Here is a 23,880-nt window from a genome sequence, read left to right as displayed (position 1 = left end):
AGAATTGTATACTTATACTAATCTTTAGAAAGTGGAATAATTTATGCTATTAGCAGCTTCCGTTCTAAACTGATAAACTGCATTGTTGCCTTTTTCCAGACAGCATATTAAATAAAATGTACATATCGGCTTTTGACAGAAGATTCTCCAAAGTGGCATAGTTTATTGTAAATTGGGGACTTTTAGCAATATGCGTAAGTTATTTATATTCCACCATCTAAACAGAAGTAACTGAGATGGCATTTCCATCTGTGATGGATTTCATTCTACTTAGTTGAAGTAAACTATTCCAATTTTTCCCAGTTTAGCAGATTGCTCTGCTGCCATTTCCAGAACCAGTGAATTCAAAGTGAAATTCTGTCAAAGCCGCTGAGAGATAGGGTGACCATATTTTTCCAGCCTGTGTGTCTCCCAGCCCTCCCTGCCTCCTGCCCGTGGGTCCGGGCCAAGACCCTCCTTTCTCCCCCATGCGTGAGGCTGGCATGAGCCCCACCCGCCTGAGCAGGGCTGGTGTTGCTGCTTGTCCCCCTTCCCCACCCCCGCCATGTTTCTCTGTGCCCTGCTAGGGATCGCGTCTCCCCACCCCCTTTTTTCTTTGGCAAAACTGTGCATGTGTCCAGTTTGCTCTTTGCAACTAGCAAATGGGAAAATGCCCAGTTTTGCCAAAAATATCGGGACAGCTGGGACGGAGCTTAAAAAAAGGGACTATCCCGACCAAAACCTTACTGAGGGGAAACCATAAGTCAGCTCAAGTTTGCTCAGACATCAGTTCCCATCTAACTACAAGTTAAAAAATGAAGCAAAAATGGTCCAAGGTTTGGAATTGTAACCAAAGATTTACACAGCACTATGCACCAGTCATTTCTTTGTGACAGCCTTGCAGGCAAAACATCTCAAACTTGAGCGCCCAAAGTTAACTTTGTGCGAGTTAGATGTACCCGGTTTGCCCAACATAGATGAACACCAGTGTGCCCATTCATGGGCAAATCTTAGAATCATAGAATCTCAGGGTTGGAAGGGACCCCTGAAGGTCATCTAGTCCAACCCCCTGCTCGAAGCAGGACCAATTCCCAGTTAAATCATCCCAGCCAGGGCTTTGTCAAGCCTGACCTTAAAAACCTCTAAAGGAAGGAGATTCTACCACCTCCCTAGGTAACGCATTCCAGTGTTTCACCACCCTCTTAGTGAAAAAGTTTTTCCTAATATCCAATCTAAACCTCCCCCACTGCAACTTGAGACCATTACTCCTCGTTCTGTCATCTGCTACCATTGAGAACAGTCTAGAGCCATCCTCTTTGGAACTCCCTTTCAGGTAGTTGAAAGCAGCTATCAAATCCCCCCTCATTCTTCTCTTCTGCAGGCTAAACAATCCCAGCTCCCTCAGCCTCTCCTCATAAGTCATGTGTTCTAGACCCCTAATCATTTTTGTTGCCCTTCGCTGGACTCTCTCCAATTTATCCACATCCTTCTTGTAGTGTGGGGCCCAAAACTGGACACAGTACTCCAGATGAGGCCTCACCAATGTCGAATAGAGGGGAACGATCACGTCCCTCGATCTGCTCGCTATGCCCCTACTTATACATCCCAAAATGCCATTGGCCTTCTTGGCAACAAGGGCACACTGCTGACTCATATCCAGCTTCTCGTCCACTGTCACCCCTAGGTCCTTTTCCGCAGAACTGCTGCCTAGCCATTCGGTCCCTAGTCTGTAGCGGTGCATTGGATTCTTCCATCCTAAGTGCAGGACCCTGCACTTATCCTTATTGAACCTCATCAGATTTCTTTTGGCCCAATCCTCCAATTTGTCTAGGTCCTTCTGTATCCTATCCCTCCCCTCCAGCGTATCTACCACTCCATGTTTAGTATCATCCGCAAATTTGCTGAGAGTGCAATCCACACCATCCTCCAGATCATTTATGAAGATATTGAACAAAACCGGCCCCAGGACCGACCCTTGGGGCACTCCACTTGATACCGGCTGCCAACTAGACATGGAGCCATTGATCACTACCCGTTGAGCCCGACAATCTAGCCAGCTTTCTACCCACCTTATAGTGCATTCATCCAGCCCATACTTCCTTAACTTGCTGACAAGAATACTGTGGGAGACCGTGTCAAAAGCTTTGCTAAAGTAAAAAAACAATACATCCACTGCTTTCCCTTCATCCACAGAACCAGTAATCTCATCATAAAAGGCGATTAGATTAGTCAGGCATGACCTTCCCTTGGTGAATCCATGCTGGCTGTTCCTGATCACTTTCCTCTCATGCAAGTGCTTCAGGATTGATTCTTTGAGGACCTGCTCCATGATTTTTCCAGGGACTGAGGTGAGGCTGACTGGCCTGTAGTTCCCAGGATCCTCCTTCTTCCCTTTTTTAAAGATTGGCACTACATTAGCCTTTTTCCAGTCATCCGGGACTTCCCCGGTTCGCCACGAGTTTTCAAAGATAATGGCCAATGGCTCTGCAATCACAGCCGCCAATTCCTTCAGAACTCTCGGATGCAACTCGTCCGGCCCCATGGACTTGTGCACGTCCAGCTTTTCTAAATAGTCCCTAACCACCTCTATCTCCACAGAGGGCTGGCCATCTCTTTCCCATTTTGTGATGCCCAGTGCAGCAGTCTGGGAGCTGACCTTGTTAGTGAAGACAGAGGCAAAAAAAGCATTGAGTACATTAGCTTTTTCCACATCCTCTGTCACTAGGTTGCCTCCCTCATTCAGTAAGGGGCCCACACTTTCCTTGGCTTTCTTCTTGTTGCCAACATACCTGAAGAAACCCTTCTTGTTACTCTTGACATCTCTTGCTAGCTGCAGCTCCAGGTGCGATTTGGCCCTCCTGATATCATTCCTACATGCCCGAGCAATATTTTTATACTCTTCCCTGGTCATATGTCCAACCTTCCACTTCTTGTAAGCTTCTTTTTTATGTTTAAGATCTGCTAGGATTTCACCATTAAGCCAAGCTGGTCGCCTGCCATACTTACTATTCTTTCGACTCATCAGGATGGTTTGTCCCTGTAACCTCAACAGGGATTCCTTGAAATACAGCCAGCTCTCCTGGACTCCTTTCCCCTTCATGTTAGTCCCCCAGGGGATCCTACCCATCCGTTCCCTGAGGGAGTCGAAGTCTGCTTTCCTGAAGTCCAGGGTCTGTATCCTGCTGCTTACCTTCCTTCCCTGTGTCAGGATCCTGAACTCAACCAACTCATGGTCACTGCCTCCCAGATTCCCATCCACTTTTGCTTCCCCTACTAATTCTTCCTGGTTTGTGAGCAGCAGGTCAAGAAAAGCTCCCCCCCTAGTTGGTTCCTCCAGCACTTGCACCAGGAAATTGTCCCCTATGCTTTCCAAAAACTTTCTGGATTGTCTATGCACCGCTGTACTGCTCTCCCAGCAGATATCAGGAAAATTAAAGTCACCCATGAGAACCAGGGCATGCGATCTAGTAGCTTCCGCGAGCTGCCAGAAGAAAGCCTCATCCACCTCATCCCCCTGGTCCAGTGGTCTATAGCAGACTCCCATCACTACATCACTCCTGTTGCTCACACTTCTAAACTTAATCCAGAGACACTCAGGTTTTTCTGCAGTATCGTACCGGAGCTCCCTTACATACAGTGCTACTCCCCCACCTTTTCTGCCCTGCCTGTCCTTCCTGAACAGTTTATAACCATCCATGACAGTACTCCAGTCATGTGAGTTATCCCACCAAGTCTCTGTTATTCCAATCACGTCATAGTTCCTTGTTTCCATTGATTTCAATGTGTAACTTTAGTGCCCTAGTGGCCATAATGGAGTCTGCTCTGCAGACAGCTCCAGCCAAGAAAAGGTGCACGCAGGAACACAGCAGAGACAATGCTCCTTCTGGGTCCTGTCCCCAGTCGGCCACTCTGTCCCTCCCAGGCTTCGGGCAGGTTCTCAGCCGCTTCGCTATGTGAGGGCCTGCTTGTTGTAGCCCTTCAGTCTGGAGCTCCAGGCACACATACCCTCTCACTTTCCCTGTCTCCATACTTCCCTTCCCAGAAAACAACCCTTCCTTTTCATGGAACAATCAGCACTTCCTCTCCTCAGGACAAAGATTTAAAGGAGCTCACACTGGAAGACCCAACTAAAACCAAGTTACAGGCTTCTATAAAGTGTTGCCTAATGGGGAGAAGCTGGAAGGTTAAGTATTAAGAATTCAGTAATTAGAATTTTGGGGTTTAGAGAGAAGCTGGAAGTTTCTCCCTAAACCCCCAAATTACAATTACTTAATTCTGTGTCCTTCCTGAAGGAAGAAAAGAGATCTCTATTTGACTCCTACAGTAGCTCTGATTGGCTGGTCTTCCTCAGAAAGCGAGGGAGTGAGGAGGGCAGTCAGTCAGAGGGAGTTTTCCCCTTGGAGAGGCTGAAAATCATGTGAAGGCTGGATCTTTTCGTGTCATTCCAAACTGGCTCCAGCTGGGGCTAAAACTGAGTTCCTAGCTATTAAATTGCAAGAGTTGGCAACACTGTGCATCAAAATTAAGTAAAGAACAATACCTGAAAAGAAGCTTACACAGCTTATTCACTGTGAGATGTGTTTCTAACCTGAACACCTATCAGGCTGGTTGCCTGAGCGCAATGAATATTTCTTGTTTCTGATCACCACAGAACTGAAAGTGCTGATCCAACCAAATGATGCAGTATAGTATCACCTCATCTTTGTAGCCTATATGATTTTTTTAACCTCGGGAATAAAAGTATCTGTAATGAAGATTGTGTAGGACTATCCAAGTGCTTATCAAACTAATGAGTCTAAACTGATAGACTGCATTGGTGCCTTTTTCCTAACAGCATATTAGACAAAATGTACATATCGGCCTTTGACAGAAGATTCTCCAAAGTGGCATAGTTTATTGTAAATTGGGGACTTTTAGTAATATGCGTAAGTTATTTATATTCCACCATCTAAACAGAAGTAACTGAGATGGCATTTCCATCTGTGATGGATATCATTTTGCTCAGTTGAAGAAAACTGTTCCAATTTTTCCCAGTTTAGCAGATTGCTCTGCTGCCATTTCCAGAACCAGTGAATTCAAAGTGAAATTCTGTCAAAGCCGCTGAGAGATAGGGTGACCATATTTTTCCAGCCTGTGTGTCCCCCAGCCCTCCTCATCTTGGTAGCCTATATGATTTTTTTAACCTCAGGAATAAAGGTATCTGTAATGAGAATTGTGTAGGACAATCCAAGTGCTTATCAAATCCCTTGATATTTCCAAAGACTATAAAAGTCAAACAAGGTCACACTGTCTGGTAGGGGGAAGGAGGTCTTGGGAAAAGAGAGGCTGCCCCAGAACTTTTTATTAAAAACAGTGCAAAGTGGTCAGGAGCATCAGTTGATTTTCACTTTGACTAAAGCCACAACTTCCATGAATTTTAAAGGCTGCATAATTTGAACTGTGTCCCATGAATGATCTTGACAATGCAAGTAGAAGCAAAATGTTTTGCATAGTTCTATATTTAGTCTCTAGGGTTTGATATTTTTAAAGGTGCAGAGTCCATGAAACTCTAGTTGAAGCTCTATGGAAACTGCAGGTGCTCAATGCTACTGACAATTAGGAATTTAGGGCTAGATCCTCAAAGATCCTTAAACTTCCTGCCTACCCTATTTTTTGGGGGTGGGAGGAGTTGGAGGGGGAGAGAAAGGACTTCAGTGCCTAACTCCAGGAGAGGGTTCATGGCTGTGAATCCAAAGCTTCTGGAGGGGAGGAGCATAAGATCGACCTCTTTTCTTCACATTTTCCGTCGGCTAATTTAGGTGCTGAGTCTAAGTCTCCCCTTTGTGGATCTAGCCCTTAATGGCTAAAAACATATTTTGTGCATTAATAAGTCTCATAATAAATCTATAGTCAATGTTTTCAAACAGTTAGGTGCTATAACTATACTGTCAGTTGTATAAAATTATAAATGCCATTAAAGAGGAGAAGGTGTCCCACAAAGCTGACATTCCTCCCTGTCTCAGGTGTGTGTTCTGTAATAAGTAATTATTCTGAGTGCAGAGTAATGAAATCAGCTTGGAAGAGCCCAGATTTCAATCAACATGCAAAAACTTGTCTTTTTTGTAAGTGCCATTTCTTACAATTGGCTGAGTAAAGAATTATTATTTTTTGTTATTGCTTTGTGAGGAAACCACTACTGTAACAAGTTTGTCAGGATTGCTGACCTGCTGGAAAATAGCACTCAGTATAAAAAAAACCCTAATCTAAGATAGTGCTTTAGGAAATTGTTCACAAACCATGAGACTCCACATGATTTGTACCAAAAATAGTCTTATTTCCACTTTAATTATGTTTCATGCCTGGCACCGCTGCAACTGGAGAGAGAGCCCAAGTCAATTTTTCATTTTGCCAGCTGAAGGAATAGATGACTTTGCACCCTCTAATTGGCATTTTAGCTTTTGACATAATATTTCTGTAGTACTTGAGCTGGCTAAACAAATGCAATGATTGTATTACTTGGTCCCTGGAAGATATCTCCTGAAAGTCTGAAAAGAGTTTTAAGATTCCACTGCCAAATCCATACTTTATTTGTAATTGCTTGTGGATTCCATTTCTACTCTGTTCTATACCTCTCACTTTGGAGGTGTTAACATCAATGCAAGCATTCTTCATGTGTCTTCCAAAAGTGCTCTAAAATTTGTGCTCAAAGGGTGAAATTCCCCAAGGTGCAAAGGGCCAGTACAAGGCTCAGTGCTTAAACCCTGAGTTGGTATTGCACGGCAGAGCAGCTACACAGTGGGGCTTCTCTACCCATGTACCATGGAGGAGGTCTATGTGCTGGTCTGACACAGGACAGTATTCAGCGCAGCTTTGGGAAGGGTGGGAGATGAGCTAGGGGATTTATACTGACATAGATTGTGTCCCTGACACACTGCAGGTGAGGCACAAGGGCAGCAGGTTTTACTTAGACTTAATGCTGGGGAAATTCGCCATATGGACCGTGTAATTGGTACTTTCAGCAGGCCTTCTGGATTGAATGAACTTCACCCAATAACAGTAAAATACTTTATTAACTCTACTGCTTATAAAGATTGAGAACTGGGGTTATTTACTTTTGTACTAAGGGAAGAATGTAGAGACGTTGGTAATAGATTATGTAAGTCATTAATAGGCAAAGACAGGTTTCCCATAATTTTTTGTAAACACTTCTTTTGTGAACTTCTAAGTAGAGTTCACGTCTCTCATTACTTCTCTTATTCATTATTTAAGAGATATCAGTAAGAGAGAGGAGCGATCTTTTCAGATGAGACTGGAAAGAGATGGAGAGTTGAAGTGGCAGAGGGGAATTGGAGGCCTATTACCAGAAGGCAGGAGTTCCAGACGAGAACGTTTCAGACCGGTGCTGAATATGTGAGAAGTAGTGTTGTACTTGTAGTATTGCCAAGCATTCAAAACGTCATGAGATTTTACAGTAATAACTGTAGGATCTTTTTTTATTCACCTTCTGATTTATGAGCTGTCAGGGCCCATGGTTTAAAACTGTTTTCTGAAACCGTGAGTGATAGAAACGTCATTATTTTAAATGGAAAGTTGCGATCACCTGGCTCAAGGAGCTGGGGCTTTAACAAATTCTAACTATCACCATAGCCATAGCAGTTCTGACTCTTCTGTTTTATTGTATTTATCTTTTTATCTCAACACAAATAAATATTAATTGCTTTGCCTAAGCATCAGTGTATATGTTTGCCTCTTACATACCATTTTACTTCGTCATTTTTCAGAACAAATCACACCTTAATGTAAAAATCAATTGATTTGCATACTTATTTTTCAATGTGGAGTTTCAGTGTAAGTTCTTACACATGCTTGGCCTACCCAGAATTCAGATGTGTTGCTGGCACCCAGTGCCGAGAGGCTGAACAACAGCTTGAGTTGGTTCGTTACCCGGTGTGCTACACCCAATAATCACAACGGGGTGGAGAAGCAGAAAAGTTTATCTGAAGCTTCAAAAAGGTACAGGGAGATTTGAATCTCAAATCCTGTACAACAGAGCAGGAAGTTACACAGGCTTTTATACATCCTTTTTCCCAGCATACTTATCCAATAGCAAGCTGCTCCAAGTATCCATATAGCCAACCAATCCAGTTCCCAGCTAGTTCCCTGATTCTCTGTATCACTTGTTAAACTATACATAAAGCTGCTTTATTCAGCATTGTTCTTCCATATCTCCCCTGTTTGGCCTTGCTTAGTTTCAGGCAGTCTGACTCTGCAACATACTGTTGCAGATTCTCAGCATAACTGCTGTGTGTGCCTCCAGGCGGGGGGGCCAAGGACACTTGGGCCTAGCACAAGAGCTGCTGCGAGTGCCTCCAGGCGGGGGGGGGGGGCAAGGACACCGGGGCCTAGTGCGAGGGGGCTTCATCGACACTCGTGGTCTTCCATCCCCTCGAGTTACCTAGTGGCCATGCCCCAGTGTTCCCAACAGATGTATACCTGTTAACCTCTTTTTATCCTAAATATTATTTCCATACTACATTCCAAGTTTCAGGTGGAAGTAATATTCCCAACCAAAACAACTTCGGGTATAAACTGGAGCAGCCTGGGCTTCCTATGGGAGGCAGAACAGCCTAGAGTCTATAACTTAATATGGTCCTTCTAGGGATAGACGAGCCACATGAATTTCCAAGGTATTATGGTAGTTTGTGGGTTCAGTTTTCACAAAATGAATTGGAATTTGTGAATCTTTTTTCTCTATTAAACCCATTGGTTCTGAGCCTGGGTTGACCAAGTGAAGTCAGCAGTGTGTCTGCACCTCCAATAGAGATATTCAAGTCAGTTGCATGTCTCTGATTCTTCAGAATTTCCACACCCCGGATCTACTGACAAAGTCTGGAGTACAGCTGGGTGAAGGGCAGTGCCAAAGGCACAGGGAAGTTGAACACAACTTCTCCCTCCTTTGTATGTTTCTTTGCCTGTCTAGCAGTAATTCACAGAGAGCATAGAGTGACAGCATATGCTATAGAAATGCACTCATCATCAAGAGCTTAATCCAAATGGAAGGACTTCCAGTACCTTCAATGTTTTGGAATTTTGTGTGTGTGGGGGGGGGGGGGGCGGGGAAGGTGAGGGGAGGATGAGAGCTCAATGAATCTAAATCACAGGGTCTCCTGCTTATGGAAAGGTGCATTATATTTGCACATTGGCATTCTAGCTTGGAACTTCAGTGCTTATCTTTGGTAACCTGCCCTGTGGTTGTTTATGGTCCAGGCAGCCAGTAAGAGCAATTTCAGATCTACAGACTATCATTCAGTTTTTTACATTGTTCTGTACAATGTTTGCATATACTGTAAAACGTCTCTTATTTACAAGAAAAATTCTGCAAACCACTAGTTTGGCATATAAAACTATGTGTCAAGGTTTTGATTAGTGGTAGAGTATATTTTCCTTCTGGATCTCTTTTTCTAGAAAGAATTTACCTTTGAGGATGTGAGACGGTATCAAAATAGGCATACTGGATTACTGCACAGACTGCAAAGAAAAATAGAAGAAATACTAATGTGATGGATGTTACAAATTAGGATGCCATAATACCCAACATGTTGAAACCTGCTTTATGCCTTATATTTGCATAGGAATATAGAAGTGACTGATGGCTGCTATTATATGCAGACTGCTTATGACACCTTTACCCAGATATTGGGTGAGAATCAGAGCAATGTAACTTATGCCCAATCACATCCTGTTTTGGTCCAGACATGCCCATTTTGCAGCTTGAATAGGGTGATGCCACCCAGGTCACTGAGGGCATGTCTACACTGCAATAAACACCCACGGCTGACCCATGTCAGCTGACATGGGCTTGGGCTGTGGAGATACGAAGGGTTTTGAGCTGCTCTGTTTTGTTTCTTAACCACAGCACTGAGAACATTGCTTGTACTGAAAACATTGCTTTGTCACCATTCACGGAAAATAGCGGGGAAAAACAGAATAAAATTAACCTAATTGATAAGGAATGGGGTGGCAGCAGTAGACCATATCATTAAAGTGCACAAGTCAACAGTTAAGCATATACTAAAGAAATAAGGTGATGGTTTATACTTCCAAACTTTGGTAATTTAACTGAGTGTACAATGTTGGCACACTGCCAAGGATAGTGAGGTGGCTGTTTTAAGTAGTTAGTACAGTGGCCTCCAAACTTTTTGGATCGCGGACCCCCAGGGCCAGCTCTAGGGAAGCAAAAAAAAAAACAAAAAACCAGAGCTGCATGCTGCCGAAGACGGAGCGGGGAGAGCCGAGCTGCTGCTATGCCGGCAGCACTCCTTCAGCAGTGGTCCTGCTATCGTGCAACCCCAGGGATGGTCTTGCACACCCCACTTTGGAGACCACTCTGTTAGTAGGCAGAGTGTGGCGTGAGGTTAGGTAAAGATCACTCCAAAACTGAAGGGAGGGGCCAGTCAGGCATGCTCAGTCCAAAATTATGTGAAGATCACCATCCCATAATACAAAAACTTGCTGTGTAATAACTTTGAATGACAATTAGATTTAGCTGTTGTAATTGGTCCATGAGTATGGACCAATCAGAAAGGGTCTGAAAGTGATTGGAGGATAGGTATGCTAATACTAGCATTTAGAATAAGCCGGTCAGAACAGGCCCAAAACTGTATATAAGGCAGAGAGCAAGCAGGCAAAAGTCAGTCAAGATAGGAGCAGGAGAAGGAGGGAGAACCAGAAGAGATCAGAAGAAACCTAAAAGAGCAAAGAAATCAGAAGCAGCAGCAGAAGCAACCGCAGGGTGACAGCAGCAGCAGCAGTTCCTTCCAAAATGGAGGAAGAGAAGCCTACAGAGAGTAAGCATGCCCGCAATAATATATAGAATAGAAATAGGGTTAATGAATGTGTATGCTTGGGACAATAAAGATGAGTGTTTGTGGAGTGTATCTTTGTTACTATATATAAATTTTAGGGTTTATTAAGACTGCTGTCAGTGTCCTGCATGTGACTGATCATCATGTGCAGAAATCACTTAAGTCATTCCAAATGTATGATGGTCTTGGGTACTTTAACGTGTATACCTGTGCTAAGGGATTTATGTTTAGTGCTTTAAATTAGGTTTAGATTAATTGTATTAGGAAAAGTTGGTTACACTAAATAAAGAAAATACTTTGTTTTGGAAAAGTACTGCCTGAGTGTAAATCCTTTGAGGGGAGGGTTGTATCCATGTCCTCCCAGGGATGAAAAGATCTAGTCTGTTCTGAGTTTCCTGAAGGGCACAGGAAGATCTTGGCACTTCTACTAGGGCAGGCCACCTCCTTGCACCTTGCAGGAACAGATTAATAGGTCAACATTTTGGGAATCTGGAAGAAAGCAATAGGAGGGCTTTCCTGGCATTCCTGGATCTGTTCTTGGAGTAACAGTGGGACTATAAAATTACAGTGTAGACATTTGGGCTCTGGGTTGAGGCCAGATGTCTGCACTGGATTTTTATAGCCCTGAAGTCCAAGCCCCCTAAGCCCACATCAACTGACACAGGCCAACCATAGGTGTTTTATTGCACTGTAGACATACCCTGTATCTCCATATGCATGAACTTTACACAAGTGAAGATACCTAACTGGTGTATTTTGGATCTTATCTCTGATTCTGATTGGTGGTGTCATGCTCACTTTGCATCTGTGTAAATGCCTGTGCAAGGCAGTGATGAATCGGGCCCATAGGATTTCCTTGTTCTGACACAATCTCACTAAGTGGGGGCTCATAAGAGCTGCTGGAAGAGAGCCAGATCCTGCAGACCGTTGGTAGTAGGATGTGGAATCCACAGCAAGACCTAAGAGGCTCATCTGGCCCCCTTCATGAGCCTTAGGAGGTTCACCAGGGAACTCCTTAACCCTTCTATCCCAATGACTCTTAGTAGTCAGGCTAGTCATGATCATGTTAGAGTTCATCAGAGGCCAATCTGAGCCAGCTAAGGACTGTGAGGGCTGGCAGCCCTAATGCTCATGAGATGTGGAGGCCATGAGCTTCCTAAGGCCAAGAAGAGGCAGAGAATAGAGGCTGTCAGGTAGCTTAAATTCCTAACATGTGATGGGATCAGGGAAAATCCCCAAAGGAATTTTGGGTGGGACCCAGACATCAGCAGAAAGCCACAGGGGAAGCAAGGAAGGGGTTCATAACCCATTTGGTTCCCTCTGTGTCAGCTGAGAGCAACTGTGTCAACTGAGAGCTGAGAGCAACTGTCCTTCCCGCCTGCATCCATGCACATCCCTAAAATCTGCAGATTTCCCAAGCCTATTGACAGCCACATTTCCTCATGCTTTCCCTTTCTGTGTACCTTAAGATGTTCTTTCAACTTTAGGAAGTCAAGAAGAGGGGACACTTTCATACACTTTCTGTATGATAGTGCTCTCCATTTTAAATATAGGGAATCATTCTCAAGGAAAAAAAATATTAAACATGACCACCGTAAGCATTCTCTAAGCTCTGCAGAAGGAGCCCTAATCCTGAGCACTTACAGATCTTCAGAATTGGGACTAACTCCCTCCCTAGGGTAAGGACAGTGATTGACAGGAGACTTAGGCCTTATCTATATACCTTTAAATATGCTGGTATAGTTAAGGTGGCATTATTCAATCCAGTGTGGGTGCAGTTATATATATATAAAATAAATATATAACTATATAAATATATATATATATATATATATATATAAAAATGCATAGACTAGTATATTTTATTCCTCCAAGGGAAGGGGAATACACCCACACCTTGGCACATGGCTGGGGATGCCTGACCCTCACCACTGCACCAGGGAGGACCTCAACTTGATACCTATGAGATCTGGCTCTGTCTTCCCCTCCCTCATGTCCCTCTTCATCCCCCACTATCTTTCTACTGTCCCATCTATTTCTTGGATTTCTATCTGATCCTGAGATCAACCACACCACATGGCACCAATACAGCTACATGAGATGGCCCGTCCAGCCTGAGAAGAACCATGAAGGAGAGGATGTGACCAAACCACTCAGGTGACATCCCTGCTCAGGAAGGTGAGCTGGAATCCGGAATAGCAGCTCTTGCAGCCAACCTGCTGTCCCAAATGCAAAGCATCCATCCAAGACTGACTAGCTGACCTGGGGCCTGAGATCATCAACAAAAAGCCATATTTTCCCCATCTTTACCATTCTATCCTCTGTGTGTCTGTTTTGCCAAAAGCAGGAAAGTGCTTATCATTCATGAACGTATTGAACAGCACCAACCCTTTCTTCCCCACCAAGAAGGACTGCTTGACAGAATAAGAAGCTAATCCCTGGTGTCTGAAAAAGGGCCTTAGATAGTTGATTGCTTTTGCATAACCCCTCAAGTTCAGATTCAATGCTTTTTTTGCTTTCTTTTGATTCTTTTTCTTTTGTGTATGCCAAGCAATACATTTCTGAACTTTGGCATGAGTTTTCTAGCACGTTTGTGATGATACAAAGCAGACTGTGGTTTCTGTACTTGAAACACAATTTCCTGGTGCAAGTGCTGTAGGAACCAAGTAGGGGCAGAGCTCTTCTTGACCTGCTGCTCACAAACTGGGAAGAATTAGTAGGGGAAGCAAAAGTGGATGGGAACCTGGGAGGCAGTGACCATGAAATGGTCGAGTTCAGGATCCTAACACAAGGAAGAAAGGAGAGCAGCAGAATACAGACCCCGGACTTCAGAAAAGCAGACTTTGACTCCCTCAGGGAACAGATGGGCAAGATCCCCTGGGAGAATAGCATGAGGGGGAAAGGAGTCCAGGAGTGCTAGCTGTATTTTAAAGAATCCTTATTGAGATTACAGGGACAAACCATCCCGATGTGTAGAAAGAATAGTAAATATGGCAGGCAACCAGCTTGGTTTAACAGTGAAATCCTTGCTGCTCTTAAATACAAAAAAGAAGCTTACAAGAAGTGGAACATTGGACAAATGACCAGGGATGAATATAAAAATATTGCTCGGGCTTGCAGGAGTGAAATCAGGAAGGCCAAATCACACCTGGAGTTGCAGCCAGCAAGAGATGTTAAGAGTAACAAGAAGGGTTTCTTCAGGTATGTTAGCAACAAGAAGAAAGTCAAGGAAAGTGTGGGCCCCTTACTGAATGAAGGAGGCAACCTCGTGACAGAGGATGTGGAAAAAGCTAATGTACTCAATGCTTTTTTTGCCTCTGTCTTCACTAACAAGGTCAGCTCCCAGACTACTGCACTGGACAGCACAGCATGGGGAGGAGGTGACCAACCCTCTGTGGAGGAAGAAGTGGTTCGGGACTATTTAGAAAAGCTGGACAAGCACAAGTCCATGGGGCCGGATGCGTTGCATCCGAGAGTGCTAAAGGAGTTGGCGGATGTGATTGCAGAGCCATTGGCCATTATCTTTGAAAACGCATGGCGATCGGGGGAGGTCCCAGATGACTGGAAAAGGGCTAATGTAGTGCCCATCTTTAAAAAAGGTGAGAAGGAGGATCCTGGGAACTACAGGCCTGTCAGCCTCACCTCAGTCCCTGGAAAAATCATGGAGCAGGTCCTCAAGGAATCAATTCTGAAGCACTTAGAGGAGAGAAAAATTATCAAGAACAGTCAGCATGGATTCACCAAGGGCAAGTCATGCCTGACTAATCTAATTGCCTTCTATGATGAGATAACTGGCTCTGTGGATGAAGGCAAAGCAGTGGACGTGTTGTTTCTTGACTTTAGCAAAGCTTTTGACACGGTCTCCCACAGTATTCTTGCCAGCAAGTTAAAGAAGTATGGGCTGGATGAATGGACTATAAGGTGGATAGAAAGCTGGCTAGATTGTCGGGCTTAAAGGGTAGTGATCAATGGCTCCATGTCTAGTTGGCAGTTGGTATCAAGTGGAGTGCCACGAGGGTCGGTCCTGGGGCCGGTTTTGTTCAATATCTTCATAAATGATCTGGAGGATGGTGTGGATTGCACCCTCAGCAAGTTTGCAGATGACACTAAACTGGGAGGTGTGGTAGATACACTGGAGGGTAGGGATAGGCTACAGAGGGCTCTAGACAAATTAGAGGATTGGGCCAAAAGAAATCTGATGAGGTTCAACAAGGACCAGTGCAGAGTCCTGCACTTAGGACGGAAGAATCCCATGCACTGCTACAGACTAGGGACCGAATGGCAGTTCTGCAGAAAAGGACCTAGGGGTTACAGTGGACGAGAAGTTGGATATGAGTCAACAGTGTGCCCTTGTTGCCAAGAAGGCCAATGGCATTTTGGGATGTATAAGTAGGGGCATTGCCAGCAGATTGAGGGACGTGATCGTTCCCCTCTATTCAACATTGGTGAGGCCTCATCTGGAGTACTGTGTCCAGTTTTGGGCCCCACACTACAAGAAGGATGTGGAAAAATTGGAAAGCGTCCAGCGGAGGGCAACAAAAATGATTGAGGGACAGGAACACATGACTTATGAGGAGAAGCTGAGGAAACTGGGGATGTTTAGTTTGCAGAAGAGAAGAATGAGGGGGGATTTGATAGCTGCTTTCAACTACCTGAAAGGGCCAAAGAGGATGGCTCTAGACTGTTCTCAGTGGTAGCAGATGACAGAACAAGTTGCAGGGGGGGAGATTTAGGTTGCATATTAGGAAAAACTTTTTCACTTAGAGGGTGGTGAAATACTGGAATGCGTTACCTAGGGAGGTTGTGGAATCTCCTTCCCTAGAAGTTTTTAAGGTCAGGCTTGACAAAGCCCTGGCTGGGATGATTTAATTGGGGATCGGTCCTGCTTTGAGCAGGGGGTTGGACTAGATGACCTCCTGAGGTCCCTTCCAACTCTGATATTCTATGATTCTATGAACACTGAACCTGGTTTAAAACTTTTTAATGTTGTGATGGCAGTCATATTAACACCTATGATTCTCTGTGTTCATTTACTCCATTCAAATTAACACAGAAAAGGTTTGTTTGAGATGTACATTTGCCAGGTTACTAGCATTTTTATCTGTAATATTTTTGAGTGGTAACATGCTTTCAAACAGCCTGCAACCTTAACTTCAGAATAATAAAGACTTTTGTGGGAAAAAACATTATGTACATATTATTTTCCTTAGAATTTTATCTTACCTTGTCCGTGCCTTTTTTCACACGCTCTCAGTATTTATTTTTAATTCTGCCTGATGTATGATCCATTTACACCATATTTTATCACTGGAATATTTTTTCTCTTTCTGCCCACTCTCTGTCCCCTCCTTTCCCCCACAGTTTCTCTTAAATAGAGCAGGAGCCTAATGATATTAAAGTTGAATCTTTACTCCTATGATATATGAATATGTAACAAATTAGACAAAATAAATTTGCTTATGTCCTACTTGTACTAAAGGCTCATGTGACTGAATACTGTAATGCAGTCTTACATTAAAAACTATGGCATGTAACTATGATCTATATTTGCATACCTTATTCTCTCTGTTGTTTCCTTTTGAAGACTCGGGGCCTGATTAAGGTTAACAGAAAGGCTTCTGGTAACATCAAACAGTATTAGATCTAAATCTATTAGATTGCCCTAAAACAATCAGGCCTGATTCTCCTCTCCCTTACACCCTGTGTAATTATTTACACGTAGGTGTAAAATACACCAAAACTGAATGCAAATTTGCCTAAGTGTAAATTATTACACAGGGTGCATGTCAGTGGAGAATGAGGTCCCACATTTCTTTCTAGGTGTATCTGGTTTGTTTGTTCTCTCTCTGTTGTTAATGCTGATTTCTAATTTCAGCAAAGCTTAAAAAAATTGAAATGGTCTTTATGTTCACTTCCCCCCTCTAGATTCACTTGAATACTTTCAGAACTGTAGGTCCTTGATTTGTAGTTGTTTATCATAAACACAAAGGGTCCACTTCTATAAATAGTCTGGCCTTCTAAATTGGCTTAGAGGATCACTGTAAAACATGAATTGATTGAATCAAACTATAAAATTGCTATTAAAAGTGCGAAAGCTAGTAAGCATTCTGGCCTTCAAATCACCTTTCTCCCTTTTGTATCACAGCTTTCTTGTTACAGAAGTCTATTCCTACTTATCTCTATTCAGGCTATACTGAGGTTCATGGCACTTACTCATTGACTAGAAAGCTTTTTTAGGGAAGAAGAAATCGAAGGCCAACTATTAAGTGTTAGAAGACCACAATTACTATGATTAGTTAATTTCTGTCACTTCCTTTTTTCTTATTTATATAAAAAAGCCAGAATTATTTCTCTTTGCAGCTGTAGAGTGAGTCCTTCCTCTAGTTATTTTGGTTTAATCCCATCTATCTTGTATGCAGGCAGATTTACATATTCATCTTTTGATATATAGTATAAATACGTATTGTTCCTTCTATAGTTAAAATTATATTAATTTAGTTTGTTAATATCCATAGGTCCTCTTGTTTTTGTGCCATGAATAAGATATTTTCAAACGTCAGATTTTTCTATATGTTATAGAACAAAAACCAAAGCTTTGGAAACACCCTAAATATGTAGGGAGGAGGAGAGGGAGAAGTCAAAGTGGGGTCTATGTGCTGCGTTCTCGTCACCAGTGAAACAGTTACTTGCTGTGATATCTGTGTCCCCCCCCAAAAGCAAACACATTGCAAGATTGTGGTCAGTCATGTTTATTCAGGTAGGAACATCTTCACTCCACCATCATTTCAAAGGCTTTTATGCAGTTTGGAATTCAGACAGTGAAATATATTCTGTGGTAAAGTTGAGGATGAAGGTGACATTCGTACCATTGCAACATCTTTTTTCTATTAGCATGTCTGCAACCAACACAGTCTGTCACTTGTAAAGATTTCTATAACCAACAGGCTTAAGCAGAGCTCATTAGAGCTCTCACTCAGAAAATACCTAGATAGCTATAAAACTTCTGCAGTTTTCTCCTGGGGAAAATACCAGGTTTGGGCCCTTCCTTCTGTACATAGATCTGTGGTACTCTTAAATTTCTTTGAGGTGTTATTTCTCTTCTTTCAAAATTCACAAGGTATAGTGAGTTGTCTGAATCTTGGTCAGGCAGTAATTACTCAGGGAAGCCAAAGGAAAAGTTGTGGCATGTACAAAAAAGCAGGCAGTGTGTCTCACTACTCATTAACTTTCTTCTTCATCATCTATAGAAAGCACTTGCCAACAAAATCTCAGGGAGAATGGCATTGCTGTCTAAAAGCCATTAAAAAGCCTCATAAAGCTACTTGAGACCAAAATAAACTTGACTTTTCTTCACCAGAATTGAGAACAGGATGTATTGTCACTGACATTGAGAGCAGCGTTTCTGGAGAAGTTCATGAGGAATATTTCACTCAATCTTCGTAGTCATTTTCTCAAAGTTGTGAATATTCTCTTTAATATACAAGCCAAACCAAAGTAAACTGTAAAGAAACTGAAGCAAAATATCACTCTCAGTAGATTTTTACCTTGCATACGTTGCTATATTTTCACGAACAGGAAAAAGCTGTGCATGAGTACTGTGTGGACTAAGTAATCCTGACCTCCCTTTGGTCTGAAATAGCCCTGTTTGTTTATTGGGTTTTTTTTAAATCCTCAGGGTGCATTATAAGGTGCATCTATTTGCACAGACTGCTGCAAAAGGGTGGAATTTGATGGGGATTTGCTATGCAATGGAGAAGGATGTTTTGTGTTTTTTAGCAGTTTGAGTTCTGCTGGCTGTTGGAGGAAAGTATGCTGCCTTTCAATTTTCTTAAGTTCTTGGATCAAAATCGCTTGTGCCAAGGATGCCTAGAGCTTTGCATAGGGGCCCATTTTTACAAATCTAAATAAATAATATCACTCGTCAATGGATAGTTTGATGCAGGAGTGTTGTCTGAGTTCATTTTAGGCTGCTACTTGTTTGCTTTGCATATTGGTACCTTTATCTGCTTTGCCACTTTAGTGTGGGGTTGAAAGTAACAAACTTTCAGTAAGTCCACTGAATGCCAATGGTGAGTCATAGGAATTACTAGTATTCGCTCATGCCTACACATACGTTACTCAAGGCCATGAGCAGCAATGACTGGTTTATATCTGCATCAAAGGGCTGTAAAGAATTATATTTATATGGGCTTGGAATGAGATGGGAGCTTCTTCGCTTACAAGGGGAAATCCTTAGACTGCAAGTGAGCTTTCTTGTAATCTGGTTCATTTTGCCAAAGATTCCCAAACTACCTTAATTTAGGATAGTTTGTGGTTGTAGGTTCATAATTTGTAATTTGGGATTAGTTAGCCCTGAAAGTTGTAGATACCCTTAAATAAATTCTGATTCCTTCCTATCCATAGCGATGTTTTCTTACTTTACACTAGTGCATGTGATAGTCTGTTCTGGACTCAGTAATCATTCTGGCCTGATAGCATGCTGATTATGTGATGTCCTCAGGAAGAAGGCCCATACCTCTTCTGCCACAAGAGTGGTTCTTCCAGGACCAGAAGGGGTTAAACAAATGGGACCTTTGTTAACTTTCTATGGATTCTGCGGATTTCTCTGCGCTTTCTGTCCAGGGCCATCCAGGCAAAAAGATAAGTAGCTACATTATGGCTCTGGTTGGCCACAATCTTACGAAAATTGCCAGTGTTCACTTGATCCAGATGATGGTTTTATCTCATCTTCCCATGCTAAAATTGGCTTTTCCTTATACATGTCATCCTTCTTGAGTGCACTTAGAAAAATGAGAGTGCAGGCTTTTGGCTGCCTGATAATTATGGGTGAAAAATAAAAAAGTTTGTTTGAACTTCAGCAAGTTATTGTAGCCTAGAGCAGTGTTTCTCAAATGCAACCACCATGACTGCATGCGGACACCAGGGGCTTTTCTTTCAGCCTCAGCCTCCTGGGCAGTGATTGTGAGGGCCAAAGCAGCTGCCTCTCCCACTCCCCGTTGGTCCTGGATGTGCCACATTGGTGTTGGTTCTGCCAGCAGGGGTTGGGCCCTGCCCTCCCTCTGGAGACACCTGGGGCACAACACTGGAGGAGCAGGCAGCCTGTGAGTTTCCCACCTTCCCAGGGGTGGTGGGGCTCGGGCTTCAGCCCTGGGGTGGCAGTCACCAGCTGCAGGGCTTCAGGCTTCAGGCCCTGTCCTTGGGCCCTGGCTGTGGGGCTTTGGGCTCCAGCCCTATCCCCAGGCCCTGGCTGTGGGGCTTTGGGCTCTGGCCCTGTCCCCTGGCTGCAGGGCCCCATCTGCTGGCCACGGGGCTTTGGACTATGGCCCCAGGGCTTCAAGCGCCTTCCTGGGGCACCGTGCCCCAGGCTTCAGGCTCTGGCTCTGGCTCCCTGCCTCCTCCCCCACGCCTCATTGCTCCTGACCCCGCTGCCTATCCATCCACCTCCCTGTCCAGGGCTTAATTTGTCCCCGGGCTTGCCAGGGCTGAGTAAGTCTGCTGTGAAAAGTGAAACTTTTATGTTTGGTAATATCCCTTTTCACAGCAGACTTAGTAGCTGGGAGGCTGTGAAAAATATTAACAGACATACAAATGTCACTTTTCACAGACTTACTAGCTAGCAATAAATAAATTACAATGATTTTGATGCATATTTCTTTTCTTTTCCTAAAGTTAATTAAGTATTTTAGGAAAAATTGTCAGAGTGGCCTCCAGCAAGAGTTGGTGGCCTCACTCTGAGGCCACCAAGAAATTTGTCATGAGAACCCCTGTCCTTGGGCCTCTTTGCACCCTGGTTTTAAATGTATTTGCCATCTCCTGGTTAGTCTGAAAGCAAGTGTTCAGTTCATTGTCTGTGATTAGGAACAATGATTCAGACTGTCTTTTCAAGCAATTTGTATGTTGTTAAGATCTCCCCACTTTCCTTTTCAGATAGATTGGAATGAGGATGATAGAGTCATCTGTGGCACCCTGTGCATCATCATGGGGTTTATGAAGTCCATCAATAAGTAATTCAGAGGTTCATTTCAGTTTTCTCTCTGAACTGACTTTTAATAGCATACCACTCTACATCACACATTTCACTAGCCTTGCATTTTAAGAACTTGGCATAATGAATGCATGGTCAATGTAATTATGTTTTTTATTAGGCATGAATGATCTCTGCATGGTCCTGTAATACTGATGCTTTTCACTATCCATACTTTTGCCAGTATGGGTAGTAAATTAATTCTTGTAAAGAGCCTTGAGATCCTCAAATTAAAGATGTTATAGAAATGAAAAGCAAACAGTGAACCTGACAATGATACCAGATCCCATAGCTCTACAGAAACCCAAAAGCAAACACTTTGTGCTTTTAACTCCTTTGTGTCAGGCAGTAGAAGATAAGGTTCTGTTTCGCTGCCAGCAGGTATACAAGAACCAGAAGCGGGCCACTTTAAAAAAAATCTATTTGCAGAGACAATTTGTTCTGGTCTAACCAGTTGGTTGCAGGGGATGGAAGCACTGCTTTGTTCATCCAAGAATACATAGTTTCAGTGCCAGGAGCTGAACAGCACAGAATACCCCACCTTGTGCACCCAAGATGAGCTATTTCTGCTGTCTTACTAGACCAGGAGTATATAAGGGAGAATAAATAAAAAAAAATTAAAAAAAAAATCCTGGCCAGCACTGAGAGGAATTTTAGTCTTTGTTCTACTGATTCTATTGTTACTGATGGAACAAGGCTAGTAAAGTAACACACAAACATATACCTTGAGTGGGATGGCAACTAGTGCTCCCTCCCTGTCTCAACTATTTCTAAACTGTCTTTGATAATTCTCTAGCAAGCAAACCAAAAGAAATGCAACTAATCATCACAGCATTGTTAGAATCCAGAACAGTCTCTCAGAAGTGCGTATTTAAAATACTACAATATAGTTTGTAGGCCAGATCCAGAAGTTTTCCCTAAAACCTTAGAATGTCTGAGTCTGCTTTTCGGTTGTTTCCCCACCACCACCACCACCACCCCCAAGACTATAGACACTGGTCAAGTACAGAATTGAGTGAAAGAATCTGATTTCAATCTGAATGGAGTTGTTTTTTGTTTTGCTTGTTATTCCTTATTGTCACTACCATAAACATAGTTACAGAGTAGAAGTCCTAGGGGGACATGTTAACAATGGCATTGAATCTCTTGTCGACTGCAGGTTAAAAAAGCAAATGGATGAGATCCTGGAGTTCTCTGTCAGCTGCCTATCACAGGCATGTGACTTCAGGATCATCCTAGAGGCAATGGCAGAGCAGTCCAAAATGCTGTGTCAGTTGAAAAGCATCAACGCATTAATCTATAACCAGAAAAATCTGAAAACAAAGATCCTTTTTAATGATGTAACTGTAGAGTAGGCTAAGTACACCTGAGACTAAAGAAGCCTCTTGTGTCATGCCTGTTGTGGCTCAGTGTTTGTTGCTATGATACTGAAGGGCTAGCTCTAGAGTAGATGAGCTCTGAGCTAGGGAATGTAAATGCTGCTTCAGCTTTGGGGTCTCATTTACTGGCCCTGTACACTAGCTGGAACTGCACAAAATACAGCCAGTTTTTGTTGGTGTTGCTTATTAAAGTAGAGACAAGATTCTGACTCAATAGGTGCTACAGCAATGACCCAGGGTACTGATGACAGAATAAAACCCCATTCAATCTTTACTAAATAAGGAATTCAGAGAATGGTGAATGCCTGGAAATAAAAAAAAATGTAGATTCTAAGGCCAGAAGGGACCACTGTGGTCATCTAGCCTTACCTCCTGTATAACACAGGCCCTAGGACTTCTCTGAATTAATTCCTTTTTTCATTCTAGAGCATATATTCTAGAAAAGTATTAAATCTTGACTTAAATCTTTCCAATGATGGAGAATCCACCACTCTTGGTAAGTTGTACCAATGGTTAATTACCCTCACTGTTTTTTTTTTTTTTTAAAAAGGTGTGTCTTGTTTGCAGCCTGAATTTGTCTAGCTCTTGCTTTGAGGGATTATACATTTTGTCTGCTAGATTGAAGGGTCTGGGTTGGGACTGGTGGAGTGGGAGGGCCTGGATTCCCCTACCTTGTTTCCCCTCCTCCCTGTCATGAGAGAACCCAGAACGGGGGGATGAAGGGTCATGCAGGAGAGACTAACGCCCACTACATATGACCTGGCAGCGACCCCTCCAGGACAAGCAGATTGAAATGAACTCTGAAGCCATTGCCTAACCACTAGGTCAGCTGGCTATTGGATTGACCTGCTATACCCATATAGATACTTATAGACTGATCAAGTCTCCCCTTACCCTTCACTCTGTTAAACTAAACATATTGAGCTCCTTTTCCCGTCCTTTAGTCATTCTTGTGTCTCTTCTCTGAACCCTCTCCAATTTATCAACATCCTTCTTGACTTGTGAGCCCCAGAATTGGACACAGTATTGCAGTAGCAGCCACACTAGTGCCAATACAGAGGTAGAATAACCTCCTTGATATTCCCCAAGGATTGCATTAGCCCTTTTGGCCACAACATTGCACTGGAAGCTCATGTTCAGCTGATTATCCAGCATGATTCCAAGTTTTTTTCAACCTGCGTCCCAGGTTGCAGCCTCCCATTCTGTAAGTAAGGCCTTCATTCTTTGCTTTCAGATTTGAGTTTATATTTTACCATTTTAAAACACACACATTTTACCAAGTAATCCAGACCCAGTTGTAGATTCATACCACTCAGTAAATAAAATAAATAAATAAAAAGTGTGACCTCTAAAATTTTCAATTCTAGTGAAGGTGAGAAACTAGTCTGCAAATCTGAAGATGAGAGATCCTTTCAGTTCTCATCCTTGTGTGTACTTTGGACCTGTAAGTGAAGAGGAGCTGGAAGATGGCCTCAGTGGAACTCTTCAGTAACCTGAACAACTATTTTAAGAAGTTGCCCCTTTTCTTCAGAGCTTGGGCTTAGTGATCCATCCTCATGATGGTGACCCTCAACAGGTGACGGTGAAAACAGCTGAATATCCATCTGCTTGCTTGCAGCATATCTCTTCTTTTTCACACAGCACTGAGGTACCA

Source organism: Lepidochelys kempii, chromosome 4 (assembly GCF_965140265.1).
Source record: "Lepidochelys kempii isolate rLepKem1 chromosome 4, rLepKem1.hap2, whole genome shotgun sequence".
In the NCBI taxonomy this organism is placed as follows: domain Eukaryota; kingdom Metazoa; phylum Chordata; order Testudines; family Cheloniidae; genus Lepidochelys; species Lepidochelys kempii.
Note: the sequence above shows the minus strand (reverse complement) of the source record.